The sequence below is a fragment of the Biomphalaria glabrata genome, chromosome 6, assembly GCF_947242115.1.
Source record: "Biomphalaria glabrata chromosome 6, xgBioGlab47.1, whole genome shotgun sequence".
Classification (NCBI taxonomy): domain Eukaryota; kingdom Metazoa; phylum Mollusca; class Gastropoda; family Planorbidae; genus Biomphalaria; species Biomphalaria glabrata.
Genome location: NC_074716.1, coordinates 45,930,213 through 45,948,399, shown reverse-complemented (window position 1 = coordinate 45,948,399; position 18,187 = coordinate 45,930,213). Strand labels below are relative to the sequence as shown.

The 18,187-nt window shown below is 36.0% G+C and overlaps 1 protein-coding gene across 7 annotated transcripts in view; it reads left to right on the top strand.

The window, feature by feature from the left end:
* Positions 1-18,187, top strand: part of LOC106078264 (synaptotagmin-7-like) — a 465,097-nt gene that overhangs the window by 423,887 nt on the left and 23,023 nt on the right. The window lies entirely within an intron of this gene.

Sequence of the window (18,187 nt, the reverse complement as noted above, 5' to 3'; positions counted from 1 at the left end):
TCTCTCATTAAGTAGCATTTGTTTTGCCTTATTTCGATATCAATCAAAATAATTAATCACCAGTAATTAATTAACTAATTAGTTGTTTTTTTTTAGTGATTTATGTCGTGTCAGGTTTAATGAATGATAGTGCAAAGTTTTAATTTTATCCGAGAATGGGAAATGGGAAAGAAAACTTCAAACTTTTTACCAGACAGACAGACAAAGTGAGATAGGGATTTTGTGGCCGATGGGCTTAACCTCTTTATGGGCACCTACATTTTGCCGTTCGACATCATGACATGAGATAAAGGCATAATATTTAATGTAAAACAAATTCACGAAAATCATCTGGGGTACCCTCTCAGGTTGGGGCTCATTGGATTTTCAAATTTGGACACCCCCCATCCCCCCTCCTAGGTACGCCACTGAAGTTGAAACAAGCTTTGTAATAAAAACACCTTTTTTTATGTTAATTGTTTTTAAGTTTATACCTCTTAGTATGATAATGACAAGGGAGAAAACTTGATGTCGATATTTCATCTTCAGACCACAAAAGAACGAACTATCTCCAAAGTTATGTCAAGCCGCTCAGAAGCAATCTTTGAATTTAAGTCATAAAAAAAACACTTCTATTTTGTAAAATGAATGGGGCGTAATGGGGGGGGGGGACAAACAGCTTAGCTAAAAGATGAAATCATGTGAGCTTCTTACAAACTGTATGCCTGAAAGTTATATTCCAAAACAAAGGGATATTTACGTTGATGCAGAGTCCTTATTTGAATATCATTGTTTATAATTGCACAATACTCTTCCGTAGCGTCTTCTCTGAAGAGGTTTGCCCATTGAACTATTGCCTCTTCTATTGCCCTCCCATCAACTTGACTCAGTGTATACTGTGTGACAATGTAAAGCCTCAGCCTCGTTATAGCCTCTGCTTCCTAAAAACCTATTTCCTCCTGTGACCTCACATGATGCCCTGTAATTATCTCCCTTTTTTTCCATCCATTTTTTCCCCTGGCGTAGACTTTCTTTTTCAGAAACTTGGCGTTAACTGTAATAATATCGAATAATAATATCGAAATATAATAGGCGTTTTCTGAGTTCACCCTCTGAATGTATGTTTGTGGGATTTCTCTAGAAGTTATTTATTTTATTTTTTTATTCGGCTTGCCATACATTTAATCTATTTCGTTTTTCTCTTTTGTTGTTGTTGTTTTTGTTTACTCGTGATAATATTTGTTTTTGAAACAAAATCAAAGGTTCTATAATATATAATTCTATATGTCATGTGTCTGTTGGGTATTAATATAATGTTACCAAAAAAGAACTGAACGAACTTCTGAAGGCGTCTAGCTTCCAATCACGCTTGTAAAATGATTCCTGAATTGCACCTTTATCTCATCTAGATGTTTATCTACTTTCGAATATGGCACAATACTTTCAAATAGGATCGAATATTCCGAATATGTTAGAATCCTTCTTAGCAGATTAGAATACTTCCTAGCAGATTAGAATACTTCCTAGCAGATTAGAATACTTCCTAGCAGATTAGAATACTTCCTAGCAGATTAGAATGCTTCCTAGCAGATTAGAATACTTCCTAGCTGATTAGAAGACTTCCTAGCAGATTAAAATACTTCCTAGCACATTAGAATACTTCCGAATATGGTATAAAGCTTCCGGATAAAGGAAGAATTTGGATAGAAAACTTCCAAACATAATATAATACTTACAAAGTGAAGACTTCTGAATATGTGTTACGAAATGTACGCGTCAAGGTCTCAAGGTTTCAACAAGTTACTGCAAAGTAAGCTCGACGAGAATACAACAAATATTCCAGCCCCACAATTTCCCATCGTATTGTCTAGCACTTGATGATCGCCTTGACCAAAAAAAATATATACCACCGTTTATGGCCCTATTCCGTTGTTGTTCCACTTATGCTCAGAGTCCAAGGATGTTGTGTGTGAGGTCTTCTACTTTCCCTTCATCTGTTAATGATCTCACATTCAGGTGACGACAAGCTTCAAAAATCGTTGTCTAGCAAAGTTGAAAATTGTGATGAACACGCGTTACAGTTATTACTGGTTTAATATATTATGTTTGGACATCCACAATATGTTAGCTTTTTTTTTTTTTCCTTCTGATCGATTATATAACTTAAAAAAGGTTTAGCTAATATGCATACTAAGCAGTCATTTTTAGCTCATCTAAATTAATATTAGTTTATTTGTGCAAAGATTAAAAGTTCAAAGACTTGTATCATGTTCCTTGTCATGTCAAACATAATACATCATATGTCGAACATAATACATCCTATGTCAAACATAATACATCCTATGTCAAACATAATACATCCTATGTCAAACATAATACATCCTATGTCAAACATAATACATCCTATGTGAAACATAATACACCCTATGTCAAACATAATACATCCTATGTCAAACATAATACACCCTATGTCAAACATAATACACCCTATGTCAAACAAAATACATCCTATGTCAAACATAATACATCCTATGTCGAACATAATACACCCTATGTCAAACATAATACACCCTATGTCAAACATAATACATCATATGTCGAACATAATACACCCTATGTCAAACATAATACACCCTATGTCAAACATAATACACCCTATGTCAAACATACTGCTGGACGGTAGGAAAGGGAGGGGGGGGGAGGTTATGGTGAGCAGTTCGTGTTCGCGGCGGCACACCACTAGTAGCCACGTATGACTTTGTCGCCATCAATCACACGATAGTTTTAAAGGGCCGCTTGATCTTATCAAATGATATATTTAAAAGATTCATGATCTCAAATTTTATAGACCATACATCAGCTACACGCTATACTAGGTCAGACCTACCTGTCACTAAGTAACGATTATTGAATATGAAAATGGAAGCAGTTTAACTTCGTCCATTAAAAAACAGGAATTAGGCAAAGGGAGAGAGGAGTTTCAATTTATTTTATTACGACATTTGATGTTGACTGTAGTATAGCTTGTTACCATCTGATTTGAATGTTGGAATAAGATAAACAAACGATAAAAGCCTGTTTCAGACGGTTTCACGTCAATCTCCGTGGCTCTGCTCTTTAGATGTATTCTAGTCATGTCCCGGCAATACAAGCAATAATTGTGAGATGCAACTTCTTTAATACGTTGTCACCCACCGCCCCCTCTGTTTTCTCCGGTTCTTTATCCTTCGGTATGTCTGTGTACACGCCCCCTCCTCTCTCTCTCTCTCTTCTTCTTCTTCTTCTTTTTTTTTTCTTCCTTTCAAGACCTATGCCTTTTGGAAAACTTTGGCCTGAAATTTGGTCTTCTTTTTCTCCATTGCGAGCCAATCGGTACGCTGGGGTCACTGAATTTAATTTATTAATGACTAGCCGGATATGACCCGCGGCCTGTGGGCCCTAGTCTTTGTATTACTGGATTGGATTTAAATCTATGTCAAAAATTTTTTTTATTTTGCCACGAAAATGAAAGTAGAGTGTGAAAATGTATTTACCAGTTTAGCCGACATATTAATATCTAATATGCAAAAATTGTGAAAACGGGTTTACCCGATTTGTGAAAAAGTTTCGTTCTTGAATTTGAACTTGAGATGAATTTCGTTTTTTTTTTATATACATTATTTTTAGGATCTTCAGGTTGTGGAAGGGGCAGTAAACGTAACTACGGTCTCCGTTAAGATCAAAAGAACATTTATGCCAAATATTGTCGAGATTGGTCAAATGGTTTTGATGTCTATGCGGTACATACATACATACATACATACATATATACATACATACATATATACTCCTTACATTATACTTTATATATTAGATTAGCTATAACAGCCTGTTCATGTGGTATGCGCTGTGGACTATCGTCTCGATGGTCCCGGGCTCAAATCCTACACTTCGCCATCGACCCGTATGAGGTTTGGGCTATGATGTCATAGTCTTCCATTCTGGAGGAACATCCGCTACTAATGTGACTAAATGTGAAACATGAGAAACGTCACAACAATTTTTTTTGTACTGCTTCATTTTTCAATACGTCCTTCTTCTGTAGCTCGGATACACCAGACAGCTTGCAATTTCTGGATTTGTTCCATGTACGAAGGTCGTGTTGTATGCGCTCTGTACAATCATTCGGTGGTCTGGATGGTAACGGGTTCGAACCCTGCCCACTGCCATCCTATGCTCGTCTGAAGTTTAATTTCGTATGAAACGTGTAAAAAAGAAATTACAGAAAACAAAAGTATGAAAGTCCCCAATATAAAAGAAAGGAAATAAATCCTTTTTGGGGGGCGGCCAGCTGAGTAGTACAGCGAACTGGAGGGTCCCGAGTTCGAATCCTGGTGAAGACTGTGAATTTTTTTATTTAGGGATCTTTTGGGGGCCTCTGAGTCCAACCAGCTCTAATGGGTAATTGATATTACTTGGGAAAAGTAAAGTCGTTGTTCTGACCACATGACACTCTTGTCAACTGTGGGCCACCGAAACAGATGACTTTTATTTACATCATCTGACTTATAGACCGCATGGTCTGAAAAAGGACACTTTACTTTTAATAACCCTTTAAGCATAGTTTAATGTCTAGTAGATTTTATATCACTTTTAACCGCCTTGAATATGAACTTATAAATGTATAATTAGAATGTGTGTTTATCTTGCGGATTCAATTCTTGTATTAGTGCTATCTGTGCAGTGTGTCATTTATACGCTCTGATACACCCACTTCATCATCATTTGTACAAAGCTTATATCAACTCACTCTGTCTGTTTAAAAGTTTGTAGACATTTCTTTAACACCCATTCTTGGATCAAGTTGAAACCTTGCAAAATTATCTTTGGCTAAGACGATACATGAATCAATTTAAGAAAATAAATAAAATAGTTAAGCGATTAATATAAATCATTTCTTTTGTGCCATGATATAAGGTAGGAAATGTAGTCCTTAAGTATTCATAGATATGGTTTAATAAGTCGAGTTTTGTCCACTTAAATATTCTCGGATCAAGTTGAAACTTTAAACAATTATTTATTGAATGTACCAAAACATGAATAAACTATAAAAAGTAACCAATTAGCCAATTAATTATTGGTAATAGATTTTTTTATTTGATATCGAAAAATGGAAATAACGTTTGAATTATTGAGAAATATAGTTGTACGTGTGGGGTTATTCCCCTTAAAGAAGCCCTTTTTTATTTTCAAAGATATAGTTTTTTATATTTTGCTTGTTTATGCGATCCAGAGAAAGCTGATCCTCCCTTCTAATGGTAGCAAGAACATCTTCTGGTCCTGTAATCGTCTTCCAACTCCGTCTTGTCACATTTGTGTCTTAACTCATTGTCTGGTCAATGGGGAGAAAATATGAAATGATTTCTGACCTTGATGCCGACAGTATGTCATGCAGACGTGGACAACAAGTGTCTGGCTAGCATCACTTTGTGGTTGGGGGGGAGGGGAGGGAGGGGGGAGAGGTGGACATCTGTCAGACTGTTGTGGTGTGTGAAGCATCTGCCCAACGACAGCAAACATCCGGCATTAGGAGTCATTCTGTCATTGTAGGAATATTGGGGGGGGGGGGATATTTTATGGCTCTCTCGCGATATGTTGCGGTAACTCGTTAGCAGACGTGAAAACAATTCTAACGTTGTATTTAAGTATGTTTGTCATAAAACAACTAAATTGGTAGCAGTTAAAAGTGCAGAATAACGGTCGTGTGAGAGAGAGAAATGGAGAAAGAGTGAAAAAAAGAAGAGCGGAGTATTTATTTGGTAGAAATGGGAGAGAGGAGTGAGAAAGATATTTAAAAAAAGAGAGACATAAAAAGAGGAGTAGAGCGATGCTTGACAGTTTGATCAATTTCTCGGTAGGAAGTTATACAAAGATTTATTGACTGATTATCGATCTTTGAAATTGATAAATATGGCTATGTATAACCTGGATTAGATTGCTATCCCAAACAAGATTAGATTTATTAACTTTTTCTACAGCAAATTCCTTGTTATTATCTCCCCTTATTTGATTTATATTAAAATTGGTTTCTTCCCTTGGCAGATGTCGTCTGCTGAAAACTTAAAATGAAATAACATACAAAACATATACATACACACGTACCATCATGACGATAAAATGTCTGTCATTTATTTATTTATTTTCACTATTATCCTATAGGAACAGTAGTAAAAATATATAACCTATATATTCCAAGAGATAGAAGCTTTTACAATTTGGCAAAGAATAACTATTCAGATCTTATGAAGATACATAGATTCATTTAAAGATGTCTCTGATAACTTTTAGACTGAAAGACATATTCATCCATCTAAAGATCCTGTTCTTTGTAACATAGAATGTGGGGTTCATGTATGTAGAACATGAATGCAAGTTTAACTTAGGTGAAACATAGCAACACTTTATATTTATAACATTGCATCTAGAACAGGGTCAACAGGGTCAACAGCCAGCCTCTATTTACTCTTCATTGTACCTCGCACTGTGTCCTTCATGATTGCTTTGCGGGCCGCTCGATCTTGTCACCTGACCATTACTACTGAAACATTTCTGTTTTGGAGGCTATAGTATTTCTTAGCGAGAATTCAAAATCCTCAGTCGTATACTTCTAAACAACCTTTCATTTGTTCTGTGATCTTTTGCATTTACTTTATGAAATGCTAGTAATTTTTTTAAAGATATGCATACGTTTATGAATATGGTTTGTAATTATGTCTGATTAAGTATATTTTGTAAATAAGGTCTTAAGTAATAGGCTTGAATTGAACTACCAAATAAAAAAATAATTAGAACATTATATTCTTAAAATAACATACCATAAATTCATACTATCATATCAGTCGGACAAGTAAAAAATAAAAAAAAATTGTTTATTTTAAAAACAAAGCTTATAATGATTAAAGGGAGAGAAACATCAAATTGCTGCCATATTAGTCAGTATTGCATGGTTTATCTCCCCTTTTTCTATTTAAAACATGATTAATTAATCAATTACCGCTAATTGAATATTTCGTTAGTTTATTTTTTTGATTGATTCATGCTTTTGTCTTTCACGATGAATAATTATGCAAAAATTTTCAACTTGATCCGAGAATGGGAAATGGAAACGTGTAAACGAATCCACTCATTCAGAAAGAGTGGAACGGTACTACATAAAAATATCAAAACACGCTCACATTTCAAAACATCAGTTTATTCATTCCTTTAAGAATTACAAATTTATATCTTAGAGCTTAGTAGGCCTATGGTATATGTTTGTGACACAGCGATGTTTCCGACGTTGGTGTATTTGGCTCTGGTTACTTCGAGTAACGAACTTTTAAAGCAAATGGTCTAGTCTCCTAGAAATGCCATGCCATATATTTATAAAATGCTTTAGCCGTCTTTTCTTTTAAATCTCTGTTAACCCAAGGGCCTTAGTGAGCCTCCCTGAGCCCATGCAGTTCTACAAGTCTGGCATCCTGCCTGTCACTTCACCGGACATATTGATCTCTGAGACACTTCTCCGTCCTCGCCCCTTGTCCTTGACGAGGACCCAATATTGCCTGTTCCTGTCATGCAGGATCTCTTTTGTTGCCTAGCTGATTTCTATTGTGGCCTTTTTTCTGGCTTCACTGATTCGATCAATAAACTTTGTACTTTACAGATTTTTACAACGCTTATATAATCTCACTCGGGTCAAAAGTTTGTACACATTGTTTCTCGCACTCCCTATATCGGATGATCGGATCAAGTTGAACGTTTTGCACAAATATTTCTTTTAAATGACAAAACAAGAATCAATTTTTGACAAAAACAAGAATCAATTTTTAAAAATAACAATTAGTTAATGAACGATTGGTGATTGATTATTTTGTTTCGTATCGAACAAGGGAAAGAAATGCTACATACTCTGGCCTGTATTTGAAGGATAAGTTTAACAATTAGAGAATAGCCTTGAGTCGGCAGTAATCACTCTGGAATATGCAGTTCTGTTTGCTAACCAGTAAATATCTCAAGCACTAAGAGATATATTAATTCTGGGGATAAGAATTTGTGTTTGATGTTTTAAGTAAATGAAAATTATTTTTATTGGCAATATGTCGAAACATTTAGTCAAAGACACAAACTCAAGCCAGTAAATCATTTGATGCTTTGAAGAAGTGTGTTGAAAGTGTTGGCTTGGGAAATGATAGCTAGTTTAACAACCGATGGAACACGAGCCTTGACTGACAGTTTTTGTAGCAAAAAAAAAAAAAAAGAACTAATTCAAACCATACACTCGAAAACCTCAAAACAGAGTAAACGGGAAAGTTTGCGCCAAGCTGCATTGAAAATCAAACATACTGTTGACCCATGCATCTCAGTGATCAAACTTATCTGAGCTAGGGGTCTTAAGTACAGGCAGTTCTGAAAAGTATTGAGAAGAACATGGGATCTCAAGGAAGACATTGTTTTGTTCCTTGAAGGTCAAACGTTGCTACTAATATTGCTAATGAAGAGTTAAAGACAGACTTTATCTAATGAAGAGTTAAAGACAGATTTTATCTAATGAAGAGTTCAAGACAGACTTTATCTAATGAAAGGTTAAAGACAGACTTTATCTAATGAAGAGTTAAAGACAGACTTTATCTAATGAAGAGTTCAAGACAGACTTTATCTAATGAAGAGTTCAAGACAGACTTTATCTAATGAAGAGTTCAAGACAGACTTTATCTAATGAAGAGTTCAAGACAGACTTTATCTAATGAAGAGTTCAAGACAGACTTTATCTAATGAAGAGTTCAAGACAGACTTTATCTAATGAAGAGTTCAAGACAGACTTTATCTAATGAAGAGTTCAAGACAGACTTTATCTAATGAAGAGTTCAAGACAGACTTTATCTAATGAAGAGTTCAAGACAGACTTTATCTAATGAAGAGTTCAAGACAGACTTTACCTAATGAAGAGTTCAAGACAGACTTTATCTAATGAAGAGTTCAAGACAGACTTTATCTAATGAAGAGTTCAAGACAGACTTTATCTAATGAAGAGTTCAAGACAGACTTTATCTAATGAAGAGTTCAAGACAGACTTTATCTTTTTCATCAGAAGTATTGGGTTGTTTGAACGTGAAATGTATGTGCATGTGAAATCTTTTCAAAGCTTTCCCATTTCTCCAGGCAAGCACATGAAAACAGGTTTTGTCATTTTCCTTTGCTGAAACTTGAAACTATTTCTAGTGAAATGGTTGGATTTCTTGATTGTGGAATTTGATAGCGAATAATAACTCGTCAAGAAATCAAAACCAGTTGTCAATGCCCTTGACTCACCACTAAGTGCAGAAGCTGATTCAGCCCCGGAGGATGATCCTCCATGCAAATTATGACCTGAGAAGTTTCAGCCTTTCCACGAAAATTTTAATGGGTACCAGAAGCTGTATTTTTACACTTAAATAACTGTGATGCAAAACTTTTACATTACTTGGGTCCACATACAAAAGTAATAAAAGTTTTGTTTTACTGTAAGAACAGCTAGTTCCAAAGTTCCATTATACGCGATTGTAATCAGTTAAATACTTCACATTGGGTACAACTACACAACTGAAATGTTGTGATGTTAAAAAGAGAACAACGAAATTCTAACAAATGTGCGTAAAAATTAGTTTCAGAAACTGCTGACTCTTGTAATACCTCAATCGAGAGTGTAAAAAAGTGAAATGTAAAAGTGTAATCCAGTATACATGTCAATTAAAAGACATTATACACAGTTGGCTACCGTATTTTTCTAAGTTGTATATATATATAACGTTAGATACAATATGCGGCCCCGATTTCTTAAAAATGTTTTTAATGCGGCCCTCGATAGAAAAATGTTGCCCCTGGTGTCGGGGATACAATATGTATTGCTGTTGGGGATGAAAACATTATAACGTTGATATAAAAAATAAATTTAGATGTTGAGGATAAAATGTGTTTAAATATCGGGGATAAAAATGTTTTGGGGGATAAACCTTGAAATTTAAATGAGGAAGAAGAGACGCTTCAGGCAGAAAATGTTTTTTTTCTTTCTTAAAGATAAATTTCACTTTGTATCCTTTTGTCCCTGGGAAATAATGTGATCATTTCTGTCGAAACAAATCGATTACATTGTATTTTTGTGAGTGGCTAAATTGATTGTTTGACCAGTACATTTGACTTCACTTTGGGAGAAGCAAGAGTGGGCGTCATTTGTAAATATGACCGTTAACTAAGTTTATCACCATGGTAACAGCACCTTTCCCTGCCACAAAAGATTAGTTCCCAGCAGTCCAGTCCGAGCCCCGAACGATACAATTAGGTATCGATTCATCATCTAAAAAGCCTCATCCGACTGTCTGTTTTCGTTGCGGACGGTACAGAATGATTGCGGATTCGATAACATCATTAACACGATTACCGGCGAACCAAATGTAACCCCCACACACACACAAAAGTCCTCTATCGATACTTGACTTTCCTATTGAATCTATATCGTCTGCTAATCAAAACATTGGCGTGTTAATACTGTGACGGTTATCGGGGCTTATTGTGTGATTGGGGCGAGGGCGTGAATTCGAGGCTGCACGGGAAAATAGTAAGAAATGAGTGAAAGCTAATTAGGTCAAGCTGATCGTCTGCGCAAGCTGCAATAATGTGTGTCAGAAGTAATCGAATATTAATTTTGTTGTCAAAACTACAAGAGCTCTGCCGACGTTGTAATATTTGTCCCGCTAGACTTGTCTCTCTACCGATGGTTATTATATTTAGATGTCGAGACTGAGGAGCAAATGTTGACTGAGGATGATAGTGTTTTCTGATCTCATAAAAAAAAAAAAACTGCCTCCGATTGAAAAACGCATCTGCATCGTCTGGGTCTCTTGTAGCACTGGCGTCACTGAGACTGAGCAGCTCTCTCGCTTGTCCCTTATTTTTTTTTTTATAATCCAGTATCTAGGTTTTAAAACGTTAAAATAAAAATACCCAGATTTGTTATGCTTTTCTCGTGTAAAATAGAAATAAAAAAACAAACAAAATATAACAAATCTTTTTGTTTTAAACTTATCTAAGGGAAAGAACTTTATATTTACAACTATATCTCTCAATAATGTAGAGGTTATTTCCCTTATTAGACAGCCAACAAAATGATTAATTACCAATAATTAATTGACTAATTGGTTTGTTTGGTTCAATAAATAATTCTTTAAAAATTCAACGTGATCCGAGATTGGGTGTGGGAGAAATAAGGAGCACAAACTTTTTGCCCAGACAGACACACACACACAGACAGACAGACAAAGTGAGTTGATATAAGCTATGTAAAAAATCTCAAAAGTTTCGAGCTACAAAAATCTTAGCTCTGATCCCGAGTGTCTAGGTAATTTATTTCACTCTTGACTTCAATGTTTATCAGACGTGAACGTTACCCTAATTCTATCAAGACAATTTGTATTGCTCCTGGACATACATTCAAAGCCTTCCAAATGCCAGCCTGCAATGTCTGCAGCATGAAGCTTCATTGGATTCTAGGTCAGATCATTACGATCCATCTCATTGGCTAGGCTTCTCTCCAGCATCCACCTCCACCGCTCAACATTTCAATCTAACGCTTTTCAACCGGTAAAATCCAGTTATTCCTAAAGATTGCATCCTCTGCAAAATGCATTGTTTTACATTCTGGCTACGTTAATAGGCAGAAAATCTGGCAGCCAAAGATTCTATGAAGATTTTCTTATTTTAACGACATCAGTTCACGACATCATACAATATGTTGCCTTCTTATTTTCACGACATCCGTTCACGACATCATATAGTATGTTGGCACCTTATTTTCACGACATCCGTTCACATCATACAGTATGTTGGCACCTTATTTTCACGACATCCGTTCACGACATCATACAGTATGTTGGCACCTTATTTTCACGACATCATTTCACGACATCATACAGTATGTTGGCACCTTATTTTCACGACATCAGTTCACGACATCATACAGTATGTTGGCACCTTATTTTCACGACATCAGTTCACGACATCATACAGTATGTTGGCACCTTATTTTCACGACATCAGTTCACGACATCATACAGTATGTTGGCTTCTTATTCTCACGACATCAGTTCACGACATCATACAGTATGTTGGCTTCTTATTCTCACGACATCAGTTCACGACATCATACAGTATGTTGGCTTCTTATTTTCACGACATCAGTTTCCAAATGGCCATACAGTAAGTTGGCTTGTATAAAATCTGCGTTTTAAAGAACTTGATTGTTAAAGGCAGATATTGACTTACCAATTTACATCCTCTACTGATTGAATTCCTTTTTTTTTTTTTCTCTAACTCAAAACTTGTTTGATGTACGTATCGGAGACTAAATCTCTTTTTGCTTTATATATAAAATACGGCCTTTTCGGAAAATATCAAAAGTAAAACACAAATGTTTAATATAAAGCTAGAGATTCCGAATATGCCAAAACCCATATACAGATATAGTAAGAGGTAAAAGGAAATTATGCACGAAATTTTATTCATTCGAATCCATACACCATAGATGAGATCCCCTGGTACATATATCATTCAGACAGTCAGTGGCAGCTTGTGCTTATAGATACCAGATGTGTTTATATATCAAATTTAAGCTCTGTGGTCTGTATATGTAGTTAGTCAAAGTTTTACAGTTTCAAAGTTTGAACTATTAAGTTCATATGCACAAGATTAACAAAATATTTTTTTAAAAAAAGGCCAAATTGTATCTAGTGCTTTTTAAAGTGTGAATCTTCGCCCTTTTGGTTTTGTAAAATAAATTTCTTTCTTTTGCTTCTATGTTGTTTTAAATATTTTTTATTTGGGAGAAGAAAAAAACTTGTTTAAATGTACAATAAATCTATAATATAAAAGAGACAGACAGACAGACAGACAGATAGATAGATAGATATTTAGATAGACAGACAGATAGATAGATAGATAGATAGATAGATAGATAGATAGATAGATAGATAGATAGATAGATAGATAGATAGATAGATAGATAGATAGACAGATAGATAGATAGATAGATAGATAGATAGATAGATAGATAGATAGATAGATAGATAGATAGATACATGGGCGTAGCCGGGGGGGGGGGTTGGGTTCAAAATGGGTCGGGATTGAGTGACTGATTTTTTGCTTTGATTTTGTTTATTTTAGGTGAGATTTTAATACTGAACCATCACTTGCCCCAGCGCAGCCAAGGGGGTCTTAAGTTTAAAGCTCCCTACCAGGGGGGTTTGCAGTTAAACCCCCCTCTTCTATAAAAAGAAACTAAAAAAATAACTCAAACGACAATGTCCCAAATTCCAAGAGCATAGCTAAAGAAGATTTAGATTTTAAAACCCCCTCCGAATTTTACGATAACCCCCCCCCCCTCTTCAATTAAAAAAAAAGCAAAGTACACATTCAAAATTCAATGAGAGTAGCCGAAGGGGTTTTGAGTTTAAATCCCCCCCCCCTTTTCAGCGGGGTTTGAAGCTAAAAAATACCTCGTCAATATAAAAAAAAAGCAAATTACGCACTCAAAATGCTATTAGCGTAGTGTCACGTACACTATGACCATATATGGTAACAGTTTTGAGTTGTTCGCCGATTTAGCTCGAAATAGCTGGGAAACATTAGACTGCAATGATTGGTTGGTCTGGGAGGTGTAAGTTGTTGATCACGTGATTACAAGCTGAAAACCGGGGAAGATGCAAATTAGCCTCAGTCGGTTGTAAATATTTGTAGAAATAGGATCTAACTTGTATGTAGTTAAGAATATATTTTATCCGTATCAAGACTCAGATATATTATTGAATAGATCAGTTATTCAAGTACATTTTAACCATTGTAACTATTTGTGTATAGTGTTTTCAAGTTATTAATTAAAGTAATTGTTTTTGAACGAAGAGAAGTTTCTTCATTGAATTTAGATCGTACTTAGATCATATTTGTCAAGTTGTAACTTCTAGACCTAGATGATCCTCTTATCAATTGGCAACATTCTGTATGATCGTATCATCAACATAGATCTGTCTACTTCTATACGATCATCTTATCGAAAGATCATTTCAAGATCCTCGGCAATCACGGTCATTGATGGTGCAATATAGTTCAAGTCTGATCGTGACAGTAGCATCATCTTAGATTGTGACATCAACACCATTAAAGATCATGACACGTAGCCAAAGAGGGTTTTGGGTTGAAACCCCCCTACTGCGGGGTTTGATGCAAAAAAATACCTCTTCAATATAAAAATAAAGTAAATTGCACACTAAAATTCTTTAAGCGAAGCTAACCCAAGGGGGTTTTTGAGTTTAAACCCCCCTCCTCCAGATGGCTTTTTTTCACTTTAAAACCCCTCCAGAGTGTAAAATCCCCCAACAGAGGGTTTTGAGGTGAAAACCCCCTCTTCAATATTATTCTAAAGCAAACTGGGAAGAGGCTTCAAACATTGCCAGTGACAGATTTTTATGTAAGCAGCTTGCCGCCCAGTGCGCCGCACGACGCGGGAAGATCTAAGTTAGTAAGAACAGCAGATTAGGTTTTTGAAATAAAACTTTTTAATAGCAGGATAATGCACTGTAGATACCTCAGAATATGTATTTTGTTGGCTTTCAATACTGCAAATAGTGCTTGGCGGCGGGGCTCATTGCTGGCAAGGGGGAGTCTACAATTTTTCCACTAACTCCTGGAAGAACCTATTCTCGGGTACAATTAACATCTTCCGAAAGAATGTAATAAAGATTAATTATATCTACACACACGAAATATATATATATATATATATATATATATATATATATATATATATATATAATTTATTTTTAGCGGGGGAGGGAGAAAAAAATCCCCCCAACCCCCCCCCCCGAAAAACTAAATCCTGGCTACGCCCATGGATAGATAGATAGATAGATAGATAGATAGATAGATAGATAGATAGATAGACAGACAGACAGACAGACAGACAGACAGACAGACAGACAGACAGATAGATAGATAGATAGATAGATAGATAGATAGATAGATAGATAGATAGATAGATAGATAGATAGATAGACAGATAGATAGACAAAAGAAATATGTTTCTATTTTTACAAGACAAGGTGTAAGATTGTGTTTGTGTCTGCTTGTCCCGTCTATTATTGACTAAGCGTATCGATGTCTTCCACGTTTAAACGTCCCCCTGCTGATTTGTTTATTTTGCTAATGACGCGCATGTCCACTGCTTGCCCCTGAGTGTCGGTGTCCACGGGGCCAGGTATTTATTCAGTGTCTCATCATCACGCGCGCTCGGCTAGAGTGTCCATTATGTAGGGGCGTGCGCCAGTGTGTGCGGGTGTTTGTGTGCATCCAATGACAATCGTGTTGAGTTGTATGTGCAAGTGTGCACTCGTCAGCGCCACCAGCTTTATCATAGTCGTCTTGAGCCAATCCTGTTGACACAGAACGCAAGAGAAGCAGAAATTGATGCATCTGTTTCTATTTGTCTGTTTCTATTTGTCTGTTTCTTCATTTTTTTAATGCACTCGGATTCTTATTCCTTTAAAAAAAAAATAAACTCATGCATTCTTTCTGAGCATTTCTTCCTCTCTTAACTGTTTCATCTTTTCAAAACACTGTGTTTTTTGTTAGCTTTTTTCCTTGAGCCTTTTTAAAATGCAGTTATATCCTATACTCTTAAGCGAGCAATTCTTGTATGTATGTATATATATTTATATATATATATATATATATAAATTTTATTTCAAAATCGGCTCTAACGATTTTCTTTAAAATTTCAAGGTATGTGCATATTAGTGAGAAAAAAATTCTCAACTCATTGGTCACATCGGGAAAACTCGAGGTCGACCGTTATATCGGTTTGAAAATGCCTCATTATCGAAAAATTAATTTTGGCTAGAATGTTTTATGAATGAAAATTTTCCATGACGTAAACGGGAAAAACGCTGCTTACGTCACTAGGCTTACCGCAGTATACTAAAATATTTCTTTGCAAACAAGAACGAGTTTTAAAGGATCAATAGACCTAATTAAACATTTGCGCACCATCTTACTGTAGATTAATTTATTATAGAACTATGAAAGAAAAGTAATGAAATTAAATGTGCCGATATTTGATTAGTTATTGTGTTTTAAGTGCTTAATAAGTTGTTTACACTTTAATTGTGTAGAGCGGTGTAGATACCTTTTACTTTGTTGTTTATTTTGCTGTTGACCTCCAGCTGTCTCGTTCTGAGGTTGCATGCAACCATGTGCTCTCTTCTATGTCAGCTAAGTCAAGTTTGCGCCTTAAGCTGGTCTTTTAAGGGTTTCGGTGTTACGTCGACCACTTTTTAGCTCACCAAAAAAGACTGCCTTTGGCATGCGTTCGTCTGAGATTCGTCTCCCTTACAGGATACTGCTCTGTCCAGCGTAACTGTCGGACTTAAAGAATTCCCTCTATACAAAGGCCGCGGATACACATTTGAGACCAAAAGAAAATTTGCTGCCGATGACAGACGCAGACGCTAAAAGAAAATCTTAATCGAGCATCGCGGACAATGGTTATGCTTGCCCTGGATGTGGCAAGATATGTAGGTCACAGCTGCAATCCTCATTAATTTTCGGACTCTAAGACAAGCCTTATTATTATTATTATTTTGCTGGTGAATTATTACCATGTGTTCATGCTTCAGTGTCTACCTCTCCTGTACCAAAACAAAGGAAATGGTCATAACACAGCTTCTCTACGCCTTACTTGCTCACACTAAACATGATATCCATCTAGCGGTCAACGAGTTTGCGTACACTGCAGCCTCTTTTGATTTAACTATAAACCTCGGTAAAAAGCTTGGAGTTAGGGCCAGGAGAAATCTGAATGGATGGATGTGTAAAAGCAGGCCATAGCACCACTAGGATGGATGGATGGCAAAAGCCAGTATGAACTTCTTATAGTCCGACAGTCAGGCTGGGCAGGGCACGTATCCCGTATGGGTAACGAGCATATTGTTTGGCATAACAGAGGTGCCCCACGGAAACGTTTCTTTAGAAAACTAATGCCATGATTTAAGTCTAATAAGAAAAAATGCGCCATTTTACTTGGTCACTAAATGCATGTTTTACCCTATAACGTAGAGAAGTTACACTGCAAAGACTTTCTTCCAAGCCAATAATAGTAAGCCTACAATAGTTTTACCCAAAAGATGGATTGTAAAACTATAAGACGGACGTGAGCTGTAGTTTGTCTAGACTGTAGGAGGATTTAAAAGACTTTAAATTTAATCGACATGTACAATTAGGCCTACAATTAGAATTAACAGAACACTAAAACAACTCTTCAGATTAGTAGTCTTTATCCGATCGTTCATTTTCGTAATTACAAGAATATTCCCAAAATGACTTCGGGTTTATAACCTTCCGAAATTATTTAACAGAGCGAGGTTCGGCCACCTGGTACAAAAATATTCTCAAAATGACTTCGGGTATATATCCTTCCTTAACAAATTATTCATCCGAGCGAGGCTCGGTCACCTGATATTTGCATCATTAAATTGATTACCGGCGAACGAAATGTAAGTTTATCAATACTTGACTCCGTCGCATCTATTTATAAATTCACTGGAAAGTTTGGAGTTATGGTCTAATTTTTTCTAATCACTCAATTAAAAGACGGCATTGTGAAAATGTAGTATAGATTAAACTATGTTACCAATATTTAGGAATTAAGTATAACGTAATCTTGAATAAATTATGCATGTTTTGAAATAGGTGATAATGTCTAAGCATGGGATATTATAGCACTAGCATTACCCACCTGCTACGCACGTTGTTTTTTATCCCAGGCTATATATTGTTTCTTATGTCATGGACTCCCCTCCCTTTTATTTCTTAGTAACTTATAATTTGTACAGGCCCGTAATTTCAAGTATCCCTTTTTTCACCCCCTCCCCGACTAACTGTCCGCCTCAACAAATAGTCTTCTTTACACTATCTGACTATAGTTCCATCCATATACAAAGGCTTAGCCCTCGGCATCAAAATCATACTGATGCGCTCCCTGGTCATGGCCACATTTTTATATGCTTGTGAGTCTTGGACTGCTGAGCTAGAGAGGAGGATCCTAGCAATGGAATTGAGATGCTACAGAAGGATCCTAGGTATCACATTCAAAGACCACATCACAAACCAA